The sequence below is a fragment of the Procambarus clarkii genome, chromosome 54 (genome assembly GCF_040958095.1).
Source record: "Procambarus clarkii isolate CNS0578487 chromosome 54, FALCON_Pclarkii_2.0, whole genome shotgun sequence".
Lineage (NCBI taxonomy): Eukaryota > Metazoa > Arthropoda > Malacostraca > Decapoda > Cambaridae > Procambarus > Procambarus clarkii.
The window spans coordinates 2,381,867-2,398,652 of record NC_091203.1 but is presented as its reverse complement, the minus strand read 5'-3'; the positions used below and the strand labels follow the sequence as shown (position 1 = coordinate 2,398,652).

Here is a 16,786-nt window from a genome sequence, read left to right as displayed (position 1 = left end):
CAACAGAGGTCCCAGGACAGAGCCTTGAGGCACTCCGCTTACAACATTTTCCCACTCTGACTTGATTCCATTTATACTAACTCTGTTTCCTTTGGTATAGCCATGCCCTAATCCAGCTTAATATAGCACCCCCAATACCATGAGACTCTATCTTTTTAATCAGTCTTTCATGTGGCACTGTATCAAAAGCTTTGCTAAAGTCAAGGTATACAACATCGCAATCCTTACCACTATCAACTGCCTCAACAATGCTAGAATAAAAAGATAACAAATTTGTTAAACATGAACGGCCATTTATAAAACCATGTTGAGACTCAATTATTAATTTATGTTTTTCAAGATGAAGACGAATTTTATTTGCTATTATAGATTCGAGTAACTTTCCCACAATAGACGTTAGGCTAATTGGTCGATAGTTAGACGCAAGTGATCTATCTCCTTTCTTAAAAACTGGTATCACATTAGCAACTTTCCAAAACTCTGGCACTCTTTCTGACTCTATTGATTTATTAAATATGGTTGACAGTGGGTCACAAAGCTCCTCTTTGCATTCTTTAAGCACCCTGGCAAACACTTCATCCGGCCCTGGGGATTTGTTTGGTTTGAGTTTTACTATTTGTTTAAGAACATCCTCCCTGGTAACTGCTAAACTCGTCAACCTGTCCTCGTCCCCACCCACATAGACTTGTTCAGCTGAAGGCATATTGTTAAGTTCCTCTTTAGTAAATACAGATACAAAATATTTATTAAAAATACTACTCATCTCTTCATCACTATCTGTTATTTGACCTGTATCAGTTTTTAATGGACCTATCCTTTCCCTAGTCTTAGTACGATATAACTGAAAAAACCCTTTAGGATTTGTCTTTGCTTGCCCTGCTATGCGAACTTCATAGTTTCTTTTTGCTTTCCTTATCTCTTTTTTAACATTTCTAACCAGTTGTACGAATTCCTGTTCTAAAGTGACCTCCCCATTTTTAATCCTTTTGTACCAAGCTCTCTTTTTACCTATAAGGTTCTTCAAATTCTTTGTTATCCACTTTGGGTCATTAGTATACGATCGATTCAATTTGTATGGTATACTACGTTCCTGTGCTTTGTTTAGAATATTCTTAAATAAGTTATATATTGAATCCACATCGAAATCCCCATTTAAGTCACCTATCGCTGGGTTCATGTCTCGCTCCAAGACCGGCCCACACCCCATACCCAAGACTTTCCAATCAATTTGACCCAAAAAATTTCTTAGGCTATTAAAATCAGCTTTTCGAAAATCTGGCACTTTAACAGAATTTTCTCCTACTGGTCTATTCCATTCTATGCTAAATCTGATTTCTTTGTGATCACTGTTCCCTAGCTCACTCCCTATTTCGATGTCATTAATTTGCGTTTCCCTGTTAGTTAACACTAAATCTAAAATATTATTTTCCCGTGTTGGTTCCTTAATGTGTTGCGTAAGAAAGCAATCGTCAATTAATTCTAGAAAATCTTCTGCTTCACTATTCCCTGTTTTGTTCAACCAGTTTATTCCGCTAAAATTAAAGTCAATATGCAAAGGACAATATGCAACTGAATGCAATTCCTATGCAATTGCATATGCAATTTCATCCCATAGATGCTTTGCTTCCATTCTGTCTAAATTTTGTGGCCTTATATAATAGGAGTTATATATAACTCCTATTATAATATTATTTGCTTTTTCGTATAATTCTATCGAAATAGTTTCTGTGTGGAATAGGAAGAGTACTCAGTCGGTCAGGTGAAGTCACAGTGAGAGGTTGTGTTAACCGGAGCTCCTGAGTGTTGTTATATTATCATAGCAATATGGAAGTTGTAGTGAAGGACCTGGTGACTCTAGTGGGAGCCCTGAGGACAGAGTTGGACTCTCTGCGGGAGGAGGTGCGTCAGCTTAAAAAACAACGAGAAGTAACGAAGGAGGAGACCAGCAGTAAAGGGACCTCGTCTTGGAGAGTTGCGAAAGACAGGGGCCTTAAGAAGACTTTGATAAAGCCGCCTTCAAACGCCATAGCAACTTCAAATTCATTTGACGTTTTGGAGGACGAGTGCTGTGGAGAGACTGTGGATCGCGCAAAAGGGAAAGCAACGAAGAGAAAGGAAGCGCAGGCCCCTCAGAAAGTAAAGGAAGTACCTAAGCAAACATTAGTTGTGGGAAATTCCCAGATAAGGTATTTGGATAGAACGTTTTGTGCTAGAGATAGGGGGAACAGGTTAAGGGTTTGCTATCCCGGAGCTGGCATTGGTGATATTATAAACAACATGAATGATATTATGGCTGGTAATGGGAACAATCCCATTATTTGCATTAGCGTGGGAGGAAATGATGTTGGTCGAGTCAGGAGTGAGGAACTGATTCAGAGGTATAAAACGGCCATAGAGTTAGTTAGGAGCAAGGGAGGAATCCCGATCATATGTGGCATTCTTCCAAGAAAGGGAGTGGGAAATGAATGGATATCGAGGGCACTTGGTGTCAATTGCCGGCTGGAAAGATATTGCAAATCAAATGCAATATCTTTCATAGACAACTGGGAACACTTCTATGGAAGAAATGAAATGTATGCTCGTGATGGGGTGCATCTATCGAGAGCTGGGGTTGTTGCTGTTGCGAACTCGCTAGAAGAAGTGGTTAGAGGTGTTTGTTTGGGTTTAAACTGTTAGTAGATAGAGGTATGGGAATTGATTTGGAGGTAGGAGGTAATAAAAGTATGTGTTTGTGGGAGAAAGGAATTGGCAAAACGATCAGGGAAAGAGAAGGTCCGCAAAATAACAAGTCACTTAGGGTATATTACACTAACAGTAGAAGTCTAAGAAATAAAATTAACGAATTAAATGCTCTTGTCTGCACAGAAAAAATAGATATTATTGCACTTACCGAAACGTGGATGAATGTAGAAAATAGAGAACTATTAGCTGAATATCAAATATATGGATTTAAACTATTTCACACAGATAGATATATTAGACGAGGAGGTGGAGTAGCCATATATGTTAGGGACAATTTGAAATGTAGTCTCAAAGAGGGAATCAAAACAGAGCCACACACAGAAACTATTTGGATTGAATTAACGAAAAAGCTAAATAATATTATAATAGGAGTAATATATAGGCCACCAAATTTAGACAGAATGGAAGCAAAGCATCTATGGGATGAAATATCTAGAGCATCTAGATCTAACAGTATTTATGTCATGGGTGACTTTAATTTTAGCGGAATAAACTGGTTGAACAAAACAGGGAATAGTGAAGCAGAAGATTTTCTAGAATTAATTGACGATTGCTTTCTTACGCAACACATTAAGGAACCAACACGGGAAAATAATATTTTAGATTTAGTGTTAACTAACAGGGAAACGCAAATTAATGACATCGAAATAGGGAGTGAGCTAGGGAGCAGTGATCACAAAGAAATCAGATTTAGCATAGAATGGAATAGACCAGTAGGAGAAAATTCTGTTAAAGTGCCAGATTTTCGAAAAGCTGATTTTAATAGCCTAAAATTTTTTTTGGGTCAAATTGATTGGAAACGCTTGGGTATGGGGTGTGGGCCGGTCTTGGAGCGAGACATGAACCCAGCGATAGGTGACTTAAATGGGGATTTCGATGTGGATTCAATATATAACTTATTTAAGAATATTCTAAACAAAGCACAGGAACGTAGTATACCATACAAATTGAATAGATCGTATACTAATGACCCAAAGTGGAGAACAAAGAATTTGAAGAACCTTATAGGTAAAAAGAGAGCTTGGTACAAAAGGATTAAAAATGGGGAGGTCACTTTAGAACAGGAATTCGTACAACTGGTTAGAAATGTTAAAAAAGAGATAAGGAAAGCAAAAAGAAACTATGAAGTTCGCATAGCAGGGCAAGCAAAGACAAATCCTAAAGGGTTTTTTCAGTTATATCGTACTAAGACTAGGGAAAGGATAGGTCCATTAAAAACTGAGACAGGTCAAATAACAGATAGTGATGAAGAGATGAGTAGTATTTTTAATAAATATTTTGTATCTGTATTTACTAAAGAGGAACTTAACAATATGCCTTCAGCCGAACAAGTCTATGTGGGTGGGGACGAGGACAGGTTGACGAGTTTAGCAGTTACCAGGGAGGATGTTCTTAAACAAATAGTAAAACTCAAACCAAACAAATCCCCAGGGCCGGATGAAGTGTTTGCTAGGGTGCTTAAAGAATGCAAAGAGGAGCTTTGTGACCCACTGTCAACCATATTTAATAAATCAATAGAGTCAGGCAGAGTGCCAGAGATTTGGAAAGTTGCTAATGTGTTACCAGTTTTTAAGAAAGGAGATAGATCACTTGCGTCTAACTATCGACCAATTAGCCTAACGTCTATTGTGGGAAAGTTACTCGAATCTATAATAGCAAATAAAATTCGTCTTCATCTTGAAAAACATAAATTAATAATTGAGTCGCAACATGGTTTTATAAATGGCCGTTCATGTTTAACAAATTTGTTATCTTTTTATTCTAGCATTGTTGAGGCAGTTGATAGTGGTAAGGATTGCGATGTTGTATACCTTGACTTTAGCAAAGCTTTTGATACAGTGCCACATGAAAGACTGATTAAAAAAATAGAGTCTCATGGTATTGGGGGTGCTATATTAAGCTGGATTAGGGCATGGCTATACCAAAGGAAACAGAGAGTTAGTATAAATGGAATCAAGTCAGAGTGGGAAAATGTTGTAAGTGGAGTGCCTCAAGGCTCTGTCCTGGGACCTCTGTTGTTTATAATATATATAAATGATTTAGATTCAGGTTTGAGTAGCAACATTTGCAAATTTGCCGATGATACGAAAATCGGTAGGGAAATTAATTCGGAGGAGGACTCACTATCACTGCAAGTTGATCTAGATAGGGTTTTGAAATGGTCAAAGGATTGGCAGATGCAGTTTAATGCTGATAAATGTAAAGTTCTGAGGTTAGGTAATGATGATAGAGTTACAAGATACGAGCTAGATGGTGTTGTGATTGCGAAGTCGGATTGCGAAAGGGATCTGGGAGTTATGATTAGTAAGAATTTAAAACAAAAGGATCAATGCATAAATGTTCGTAATAAGGCAAATCGGACACTTGGATTTATTAATCGCAGCGTTAGTAACAAGACACCTGGTGTGGTTCTCAAGCTATATCTTGCTCTAGTTAGGCCCCATTTAGATTATGCAGTTCAGTTTTGGTCGCCATATTATAGAATGGATATAAATTCACTTGAACCTGTCCAGCGTAGGATGACTAAGTTAATTCCCCAAATTAGAAATCTTTCATATGAAGAAAGATTAACAAAGCTTAAGTTGCATTCACTGGAAAGGCGAAGAGTTAGGGGTGACATGATAGAGGTTTACAAGTGGATGAATGGACATAACCGGGGGGATATTAATAGGGTATTAAAAGTATCAACACAGGACAGAACACGAAACAATGGATATAAATTGGATAAGTTTAGATTTAGGAAAGACTTGGGTAAATACTGGTTCAGTAACAGGGTTGTTGATTTGTGGAACCAATTGCCGCGTAACATTGTGGAGGTGGGGTCCCTCGATTGTTTCAAGCACGGGTTGGACAAGTATATGAGTGGGATTGGGTGGTTATAGAATAGGAGCTGCCTCGTATGGGCCAATAGGCCTTCTGCAGTTACCTTTGTTCTTATGTTCTTATGTTGTGTGTGGCTCAGTTTTGATTCCCTCTTTGAGACTACATTTCAAATTGTCCCTAACATATATGGCTACTCCCCCTCCTCGTCTAATATATCTATCTGTGTGAAATAGTTTAAATCCATTTATTTGATATTCAGCTAATAGTTCTCTATTTTCTACATTCATCCACGTTTCGGTAAGTGCAATAATATCTATTTTTTCTGTGCAGACAAGAGCATTTAATTCGTTAATTTTATTTCTTAGACTTCTACTGTTAGTGTAATATACCCTAAGTGAATTGTTATTTTGAGGCCCTTCTCTTTCCCTGATCATTTTGCCAATTCCTTTCTCCCACAAACACATATTTTTATTACCTCCTTCCAAATCAATTCCCATACCTCTATCTACTATCAGTTTAAACCCAAACAAACACCTCTACCTTGAGGTGCTTCCGGGGCTTAGCGTCCCCGCGGCCCGGTCGTCGACCAGGCCTCCTTGTTGCCGGACTGATCAACCAGGCTGTTGGACGCGGCTGCTCGCAGCCTGACGTACGAGTCACAGCCTGGTTGATCAGGTATCCTTTGGAGGTGCTTATCCAGTTCTCTCTTGAACACTGTGAGGGGTCGGCCAGTTATGCCCCTTATGTGTAGTGGAAGCGTGTTGAACAGTCTCGGACCTCTGATGTTGATAGAGTTCTCTCTCAGAGTACCAGTTGCACCTCTGTTTTTCAACGGGGGTATTCTGCACATCCTGCCATGTCTTCTGGTCTCATGTGATGTTATTTCTGTGTGCAGGTTTGGGACCAGCCCCTCTAATATTTTCCACGTGTAATTTATTATGTACCTCTCCCGCCTGCGCTCAAGGGAGTACAGTTTTAGGCTCTTTAGTCGGTCCCAATAGTTTAGTTTGTTTTACATCTAAACCACTTCTTCCAACGAGTTCGCAACAGCAACAACCCCAGCTCTCGATAGATGCACCCCATCATGAGCATACATTTCATTTCTTCCATAGAAGTGTTCCCAGTTGTCTATGAAAGATATTGCATTTGATTTGCAATATCTTTCCAGCCGGCAATTGACACCAAGTGCCCTCGATATCCATTCATTTCCTACTCCCTTTCTTGGAAGAATGCCACATATGATCGGGATTCCTCCCTTGCTCCTAACTAATTCAATGGCTGTCCTGAATCTCTGTATTAGTTCCTCACTCCTAACTCGTCCAACATCATTACCCCCTGCACTAATACAAATAATGGGTTTGTTTCCATTTCCTGTCATAATATCATTCATGTTTCCAACAATATCACCAATTCCAGCTCCCGGAAAGCAAAAAACAGGGAATAGTGAAGCAGAAGATTTTCTAGAATTAATTGACGATTGCTTTCTTACGCAACACATTAAGGAACCAACACGGGAAAATAATATTTTAGATTTAGTGTTAACTAACAGGGAAACGCAAATTAATGACATCGAAATAGGGAGTGAGCTAGGGAGCAGTGATCACAAAGAAATCAGATTTAGCATAGAATGGAATAGACCAGTAGGAGAAAATTCTGTTAAAGTGCCAGATTTTCGAAAAGCTGATTTTAATAGCCTAAGAAATTTTTTGGGTCAAATTGATTGGAAAGTCTTGGGTATGGGGTGTGGGCCGGTCTTGGAGCGAGACATGAACCCAGCGATAGGTGACTTAAATGGGGATTTCGATGTGGATTCAATATATAACTTATTTAAGAATATTCTAAACAAAGCACAGGAACGTAGTATACCATACAAATTGAATAGATCGAATACTAATGACCCAAAGTGGATAACAAAGAATTTGAAGAACCTTATAGGTAAAAAGAGAGCTTGGTACAAAAGGATTAAAAATGGGGAGGTCACTTTAGAACAGGAATTCGTACAACTGGTTAGAAATGTTAAAAAAGAGATAAGGAAAGCAAAAAGAAACTATGAAGTTCGCATTGCAGGGCAAGCAAAGACAAATCCTAAAGGGTTTTTTCAGTTATATCGTACTAAGACTAGGGAAAGGATAGGTCCATTAAAAACTGAGACAGGTCAAATAACAGATAGTGATGAAGAGATGAGTAGTATTTTTAATAAATATTTTGTATCTATTTACTAAAGAGGAACTTAACAATATGCCTTCAGCCGAACAAGTCTATGTGGGTGGGGACGAGGACAGGTTGACGAGTTTAGCAGTTACCAGGGAGGATGTTCTTAAACAAATAGTAAAACTCAAACCAAACAAATCCCCAGGGCCGGATGAAGTGTTTGCCAGGGTGCTTAAAGAATGCAAAGAGGAGCTTTGTGACCCACTGTCAACCATATTTAATAAATCAATAGAGTCAGGCAGAGTGCCAGAGTTTTGGAAAGTTGCTAATGTGATACCAGTTTTTAAGAAAGGAGATAGATCACTTGCGTCTAACTATCGACCAATTAGCCTAACGTCTATTGTGGGAAAGTTACTCGAATCTATAATAGCAAATAAAATTCGTCTTCATCTTGAAAAACATAAATTAATAATTGAGTCGCAACATGGTTTTATAAATGGCCGTTCATGTTTAACAAATTTGTTATCTTTTTATTCTAGCATTGTTGAGGCAGTTGATAGTGGTAAGGATTGCGATGTTGTATACCTTGACTTTAGCAAAGCTCTTGATACAGTGCCACATGAAAGACTGATTAAAAAGATAGAGTCTCATGGTATTGGGGGTGCTATATTAAGCTGGATTAGGGCATGGCTATACCAAAGGAAACAGAGAGTTAGTATAAATGGAATCAAGTCAGAGTGGGAAAATGTTGTAAGTGGAGTGCCTCAAGGCTCTGTCCTGGGACCTCTGTTGTTTATAATATATATAAATGATTTAGATTCAGGTTTGAGTAGCAACATTTGCAAATTTGCCGATGATACGAAAATCGGTAGGGAAATTAATTCGGAGGAGGACTCACTATCACTTCAAGTTGATCTAGATAGGGTTTTGAAATGGTCAAAGGATTGGCAGATGCAGTTTAATGCTGATAAATGTAAAGTTCTGAGGTTAGGTAATGATGATAGAGTCACAAGATACGAGCTAGATGGTGTTGTGATTGCGAAGTCGGATTGCGAAAGGGATCTGGGAGTTATGATTAGTAAGAATTTAAAACAAAAGGATCAATGCATAAATGTTCGTAATAAGGCAAATCGGACACTTGGATTTATTAATCGCAGCGTTAGTAACAAGACACCTGGTGTGGTTCTCAAGCTATATCTTGCTCTAGTTAGGCCCCATTTAGATTATGCAGTCCAGTTTTGGTCGCCATATTATAGAATGGATATAAATTCACTTGAACGTGTCCAGCGTAGGATGACTAAGTTAATTCCCCAAATTAGAAATCTTTCATATGAAGAAAGATTAACAAAGCTTAAGTTGCATTCACTGGAAAGGCGAAGAGTTAGGGGTGACATGATAGAGGTTTACAAGTGGATGAATGGACATAACCGGGGGGATATTAATAGGGTATTAAAAGTATCAACACAGGACAGAACACGAAACAATGGATATAAATTGGATAAGTTTAGATTTAGGAAAGACTTGGGTAAATACTGGTTCAGTAACAGGGTTGTTGATTTGTGGAACCAATTGCCGCGTAACATTGTGGAGGTGGGGTCCCTCGATTGTTTCAAGCACGGGTTGGACAAGTATATGAGTGGGATTGGGTGGTTATAGAATAGGAGCTGCCTCGTATGGGCCAATAGGCCTTCTGCAGTTACCTTTGTTCTTATGTTCTTATGTTCTTATGTAAACCCTTAATCTGTTCCCCCTATCTCTGGCACAAAACGTTCTGTCTAAATACCTCACCTGGGAATCTCCCACAACCAAAATTCGCTTCGATTCTCAATTTTCCTTTCGAGCAGTTTGAGGGACCTGCGCTTCAATGCTCACCAGTGCTCACAGTGTCCATCAACACGTGTTGATGGACACTGTTTGGACACGTGTTGATGGACACGTGTTGATGAACACTGTGTTTGGACACGTGTTGATGGACACTTTGTTTGGACACGTGTTGATGGACACGTGTTGATGGACACATGTTGATAGACACTGTTTGAATATATAGGAAATATTGAAAAGTAGGGCTCCCAAAATCTTTTAATAAAAACTTTGAATTTAGCATTAGTAAGATCATTACCATTTTCACCAAGAACTGTTAATTCTATACCAGATTCTATATTTCAGGACCTACTTGTTCCGGTGTTTGAGAACGGAGAACTTTTGATGGATTACACACTCCAAGATATCCAGGAGAGAGCACAGACCGTGCCCAACGACTTCGACGTTATCAGGTTCCTGGAGGAGGACAGAGGTTATTAGATCGGTGTTTGCATCAGTGACGAGGGACGCCTTATATAAGGCTTCAAGAACTTTGTTGTATTTAAACATATTATGAGCTACCAAGGGGTTTAGACCTATTATGTTCTACCAAGGGGTTTAAATTTATTATGAGCTACCAAGGGGTTTAGACCTATTATGTTCTACCAAGGGGTTTAAACTTATTATGAGCTACCAAGGGGTTTAGACCTATTATGTTCTACCAAGGGGTTTAAACTTATTATGAGCTACCAAGGGGTTTAAACCTATTATGAGCTACCAAGGAATTCAAATCATATTTTCTATGCTCCTTTTACCCATATGACTTTTAAAATTTATTTGTAAGATACAAATTTACAGAGGAATTAAAATTGCATTTACCCACTAAAGCATTAGTTATTATACCTTTTACCCACTACAGATTTGCCCAGTAAAACCTTTACCATCATAGCTTTTTACACTATTAAGAACATAAGAACATAAGAACAAAGGTAACTGCAGAAGGCCTATTGGCCCATACGAGGCAGCTCCTATTCTATAACCACCCAATCCCACTCATATACTTGTCCAACCCGTGCTTGAAACAATCGAGGGACCCCACCTCCACAATGTTACGCGGCAATTGGTTCCACAAATCAACAACCCTGTTACTGAACCAGTATTTACCCAAGTCTTTCCTAAATCTAAACTTATCCAATTTATATCCATTGTTTCGTGTTCTGTCCTGTGTTGATACTTTTAATACCCTATTAATATCCCCCCGGTTATGTCCATTCATCCACTTGTAAACCTCTATCATGTCACCCCTAACTCTTCGCCTTTCCAGTGAATGCAACTTAAGCTTTGTTAATCTTTCTTCATATGAAAGATTTCTAATTTGGGGAATTAACTTAGTCATCCTACGCTGGACACGTTCAAGTGAATTTATATCCATTCTATAATATGGCGACCAAAACTGAACTGCATAATCTAAATGGGGCCTAACTAGAGCAAGATATAGCTTGAGAACCACACCAGGTGTCTTGTTACTAACGCTGCGATTAATAAATCCAAGTGTCCGATTTGCCTTATTACGAACATTTATGCATTGATCCTTTTGTTTTAAATTCTTACTAATCATAACTCCCAGATCCCTTTCGCAATCCGACTTCGCAATCACAACACCATCTAGCTCGTATCTTGTAACTCTATCATCATTACCTAACCTCAGAACTTTACATTTATCAGCATTAAACTGCATCTGCCAATCCTTTGACCATTTCAAAACCCTATCTAGATCAACTTGAAGTGATAGTGAGTCCTCCTCCGAATTAATTTCCCTACCGATTTTCGTATCATCGGCAAATTTGCAAATGTTGCTACTCAAACCTGAATCTAAATCATTTATATATATTATAAACAACAGAGGTCCCAGGACAGAGCCTTGAGGCACTCCACTTACAACATTTTCCCACTCTGACTTGATTCCATTTATACTAACTCTCTGTTTCCTTTGGTATAGCCATGCCCTAATCCAGCTTAATATAGCATAAGAACATAAGAACATAAGAACAAAGGTAACTGCAGAAGGCCTATTGGCCCATACGAGGCAGCTCCTATTCTATAACCACCCAATCCCACTCATATACTTGTCCAACCCGTGCTTGAAACAATCGAGGGACCCCACCTCCACAATGTTACGCGGCAATTGGTTCCACAAATCAACAACCCTGTTACTGAACCAGTATATACCCAAGTCTTTCCTAAATCTAAACTTATCCAATTTATATCCATTGTTTCGTGTTCTGTCCTGTGTTGATACTTTTAATACCCTATTAATATCCCCCCGGTTATGTCCATTCATCCACTTGTAAACCTCTATCATGTCACCCCTAACTCTTCGCCTTTCCAGTGAATGCAACTTAAGCTTTGTTAATCTTTCTTCATATGAAAGATTTCTAATTTGGGGAATTAACTTAGTCATCCTACGCTGGACACGTTCAAGTGAATTTATATCCATTCTATAATATGGCGACCAAAACTGAACTGCATAATCTAAATGGGGCCTAACTAGAGCAAGATATAGCTTGAGAACCACACCAGGTGTCTTGTTACTAACGCTGCGATTAATAAATCCAAGTGTCCGATTTGCCTTATTACGAACATTTATGCATTGATCCTTTTGTTTTAAATTCTTACTAATCATAACTCCCAGATCCCTTTCGCAATCCGACTTCGCAATCACAACACCATCTAGCTCGTATCTTGTAACTCTATCATCATTACCTAACCTCAGAACTTTACATTTATCAGCATTAAACTGCATCTGCCAATCCTTTGACCATTTCAAAACCCTATCTAGATCAACTTGAAGTGATAGTGAGTCCTCCTCCGAATTAATTTCCCTACCGATTTTCGTATCATCGGCAAATTTGCAAATGTTGCTACTCAAACCTGAATCTAAATCATTTATATATATTATAAACAACAGAGGTCCCAGGACAGAGCCTTGAGGCACTCCACTTACAACATTTTCCCACTCTGACTTGATTCCATTTATACTAACTCTCTGTTTCCTTTGGTATAGCCATGCCCTAATCCAGCTTAATATAGCACCCCCAATACCATGAGACTCTATTTTTTTAATCAGTCTTTCATGTGGCACTGTATCAAAAGCTTTGCTAAAGTCAAGGTATACAACATCGCAATCCTTACCACTATCAACTGCCTCAACAATGCTAGAATAAAAAGATAACAAATTTGTTAAACATGAACGGCCATTTATAAAACCATGTTGCGACTCAATTATTAATTTATGTTTTTCAAGCACCCCCAATACCATGAGACTCTATTTTTTTAATCAGTCTTTCATGTGGCACTGTATCAAAAGCTTTGCTAAAGTCAAGGTATACAACATCGCAATCCTTACCACTATCAACTGCCTCAACAATGCTAGAATAAAAAGATAACAAATTTGTTAAACATGAACGGCCATTTATAAAACCATGTTGCGACTCAATTATTAATTTATGTTTTTCAAGATGAAGACGAATTTTATTTGCTATTATAGATTCGAGTAACTTTCCCACAATAGACGTTAGGCTAATTGGTCGATAGTTAGACGCAAGTGATCTATCTCCTTTCTTAAAAACTGGTATCACATTAGCAACTTTCCAAAACTCTGGCACTCTGCCTGACTCTATTGATTTATTAAATATGGTTGACAGTGGGTCACAAAGCTCCTCTTTGCATTCTTTAAGCACCCTAGCAAACACTTCATCCGGCCCTGGGGATTTGTTTGGTTTGAGTTTTACTATTTGTTTAAGAACATCCTCCCTGGTAACTGCTAAACTCGTCAACCTGTCCTCGTCCCCACCCACATAGACTTGTTCGGCTGAAGGCATATTGTTAAGTTCCTCTTTAGTAAATACAGATACAAAATATTTATTAAAAATACTACTCATCTCTTCATCACTATCTGTTATTTGACCTGTCTCAGTTTTTAATGGACCTATCCTTTCCCTAGTCTTAGTACGATATAACTGAAAAAACCCTTTAGGATTTGTCTTTGCTTGCCCTGCTATGCGAACTTCATAGTTTCTTTTTGCTTTCCTTATCTCTTTTTTAACATTTCTAACCAGTTGTACGAATTCCTGTTCTAAAGTGACCTCCCCATTTTTAATCCTTTTGTACCAAGCTCTCTTTTTACCTATAAGGTTCTTCAAATTCTTTGTTATCCACTTTGGGTCATTAGTATACGATCGATTCAATTTGTATGGTATACTACGTTCCTGTGCTTTGTTTAGAATATTCTTAAATAAGTTATATATTGAATCCACATCGAAATCCCCATTTAAGTCACCTATCGCTGGGTTCATGTCTCGCTCCAAGACCGGCCCACACCCCATACCCAAGCCTTTCCAATCAATTTGACCCAAAAAATTTCTTAGGCTATTAAAATCAGCTTTTCGAAAATCTGGCACTTTAACAGAATTTTCTCCTACTGGTCTATTCCATTCTATGCTAAATCTGATTTCTTTGTGATCACTGCTCCCTAGCTCACTCCCTATTTCGATGTCATTAATTTGCGTTTCCCTGTTAGTTAACACTAAATCTAAAATATTATTTTCCCGTGTTGGTTCCTTAATGTGTTGCGTAAGAAAGCAATCGTCAATTAATTCTAGAAAATCTTCTGCTTCACTATTCCCTGTTTTGTTCAACCAGTTTATTCCGCTAAAATTAAAGTCACCCATGACATAAATACTGTTAGATCTAGATGCTCTAGATATTTCATCCCATAGATGCTTTGCTTCCATTCTGTCTAAATTTGGTGGCCTATATATTACTCCTATTATAATATTATTAGCTTTTTCGTTTAATTCAATCCAAATAGTTTGTGTGTGGCTCTGTTTTGATTCCCTCTTTGAGACTACATTTCAAATTGTCCCTAACATATATGGCTACTCCACCTCCTCGTCTAATATATCTATCTGTGTGAAATAGTTTAAATCCATATATTTGATATTCAGCTAATAGTTCTCTATTTTCTACATTCATCCACGTTTCGGTAAGTGCAATAATATCTATTTTTTCTGTGCAGACAAGAGCATTTAATTCGTTAATTTTATTTCTTAGACTTCTACTGTTAGTGTAATATACCCTAAGTGAATTGTTATTTTGCGGACCTTCTCTTTCCCTGATCGTTTTGCCAATTCCTTTCTCCCACAAACACATACTTTTATTACCTCCTTCCTCCAAATCAATTCCCATACCTCTATCTACTAACAGTTTAAACCCAAACAAACACCTCTAACCACTTCTTCTAGCGAGTTCGCAACAGCAACAACCCCAGCTCTCGATAGATGCACCCCATCACGAGCATACATTTCATTTCTTCCATAGAAGTGTTCCCAGTTGTCTATGAAAGATATTGCATTTGATTTGCAATATCTTTCCATATCTTTCCAATTTATATATTGACATTACCCGTTATAGTTTTACCCACAAGAGCCTTTACCTACCATAGCTTTACCCATATAGCTTTTCAAAAGTAATAAATAAGATACAGAGGATTAAAATTATATTTACCCACTATAGCCCTTACCCGCTATAGCCTTTACTTCCTATACCAGTTACCCAGTATAGCCTTAACCCACTATAGCCTTTATCCACTATAGCCTTTCTCACTATAGATTATACCCACTATAGCCTTTACACACTATAGGTTTTACTCCCTATAGCCTTTACTCCCTATAGCCTTTACTCACTATAGCCTTTACTCACTATAGCCTTTACTCACTATAGCCTTTACTCACTATAGTCCTTACTCACTATAGTCCTTACTCACTCTAGCCTTTACTCGCTATGGTCTTTACTCACAATAGCATTTACTCATTAATAGCCTTTATTCACTGTAGGCTTTACTCACTGTAGCCTTTACTCAATACAGCCTTTACCCACTATAGCCATTAGCACATTAGAACATAAGAACATAAGAACAAAGGTAACAGCAGAAGGCCTATTGGCCCATACGAGGCAGCTCCTATTAATAACCACCCAATCCCACTCATATACTTGTCCAACCCGCGCTTGAAACAATCGAGGGACCCCACCTCCAGCACGTTACGCGGTAATTGGTTCCACAAATCAACAACCCTGTTACTGAACCAGTATTTACCCAAGTCTTTCCTAAATCTAAACTTATACAATTTATACCCATTGTTTCGTGTTCTGTCTTGTGTTGATACTTTTAATACCCTATTAATATCCCCTTTGTTATGTCCATTCACCCACTTGTAAACCTCTATCATGTCACCCCTAACTCTTCGCCTTTCCAGTGAATGCAACTTAAGCTTTGTTAATCTTTCTTCATATGAAAGATTTCTAATTTGGGGAATTAACTTAGTCATCCTACGCTGGACACGTTCAAGTGAATTTATATCCATTCTATAATATGGCGACCAAAACTGAACTGCATAATCTAAATGGGGCCTAACTAGAGCAAGATATAGCTTGAGAACCACACCAGGTGTCTAGTTACTAACGCTGCGATTAATAAATCCAAGTGTCCGATTTGCCTTATTACGAACATTTATGCATTGATCCTTTTGTTTTAAATTCTTACTAATCATAACTCCCAGATCTCTTTTGCAATCCGACTTCGCAATCTCAACACCATCTAGCTCGTATCTTGTAACTCTATCATCATTACCTAACCTCAGAACTTTACATTTATCAGCATTAAACTGCATCTGCCAATCCATTGACCATTTCAAAACCCTGTCTAGATCAACTTGAAGTGATAGTGAGTCCTCCTCCGAATTAATTTCCCTACCGATTTTCGTATCATCAGAAAATTTGCAAATGTTGCTACTCAAATCTGAATCTAAATCATTTATATATATTATAAACAACAGAGGGCCAAGGACAGAGCCTTGAGGCACTCCACTTACAACATTTTCCCACTCTGACTTGATTCCATTTATACTAACTCTCTGTTTCTTTTGGTATAGATATGCCCTAATCCAGCTTAATATAGCACCCCCAATACCATGAGACTATCTTTTTAATCAGTCTTTCATGTGGCACTGTATCAAAAGCTTTGCTAAAGTCAAGGTACACAACATCACAATCCTTACCACTATACACTGCCTCAACTATACTAGAATAAAAATATAACAAATTTGTTAAACATGAACGGCCATTTATAAAACCATGTTACGACTCAATTATTAATTTATGTTTTTCAAGATGAAGACGAATTTTATTTGCTATTATAGATTCGAGTAACTTT

At 38.0% G+C, this 16,786-nt stretch overlaps 1 pseudogene; it reads left to right on the top strand.

The window, feature by feature from the left end:
* LOC138352606 (nicotinamide phosphoribosyltransferase-like) overlaps nt 1-10,390 on the top strand; it is a 203,224-nt pseudogene extending 192,834 nt beyond the window's left edge.
* The last annotated feature ends 6,396 nt before the right edge of the window (nt 10,391-16,786 follow it).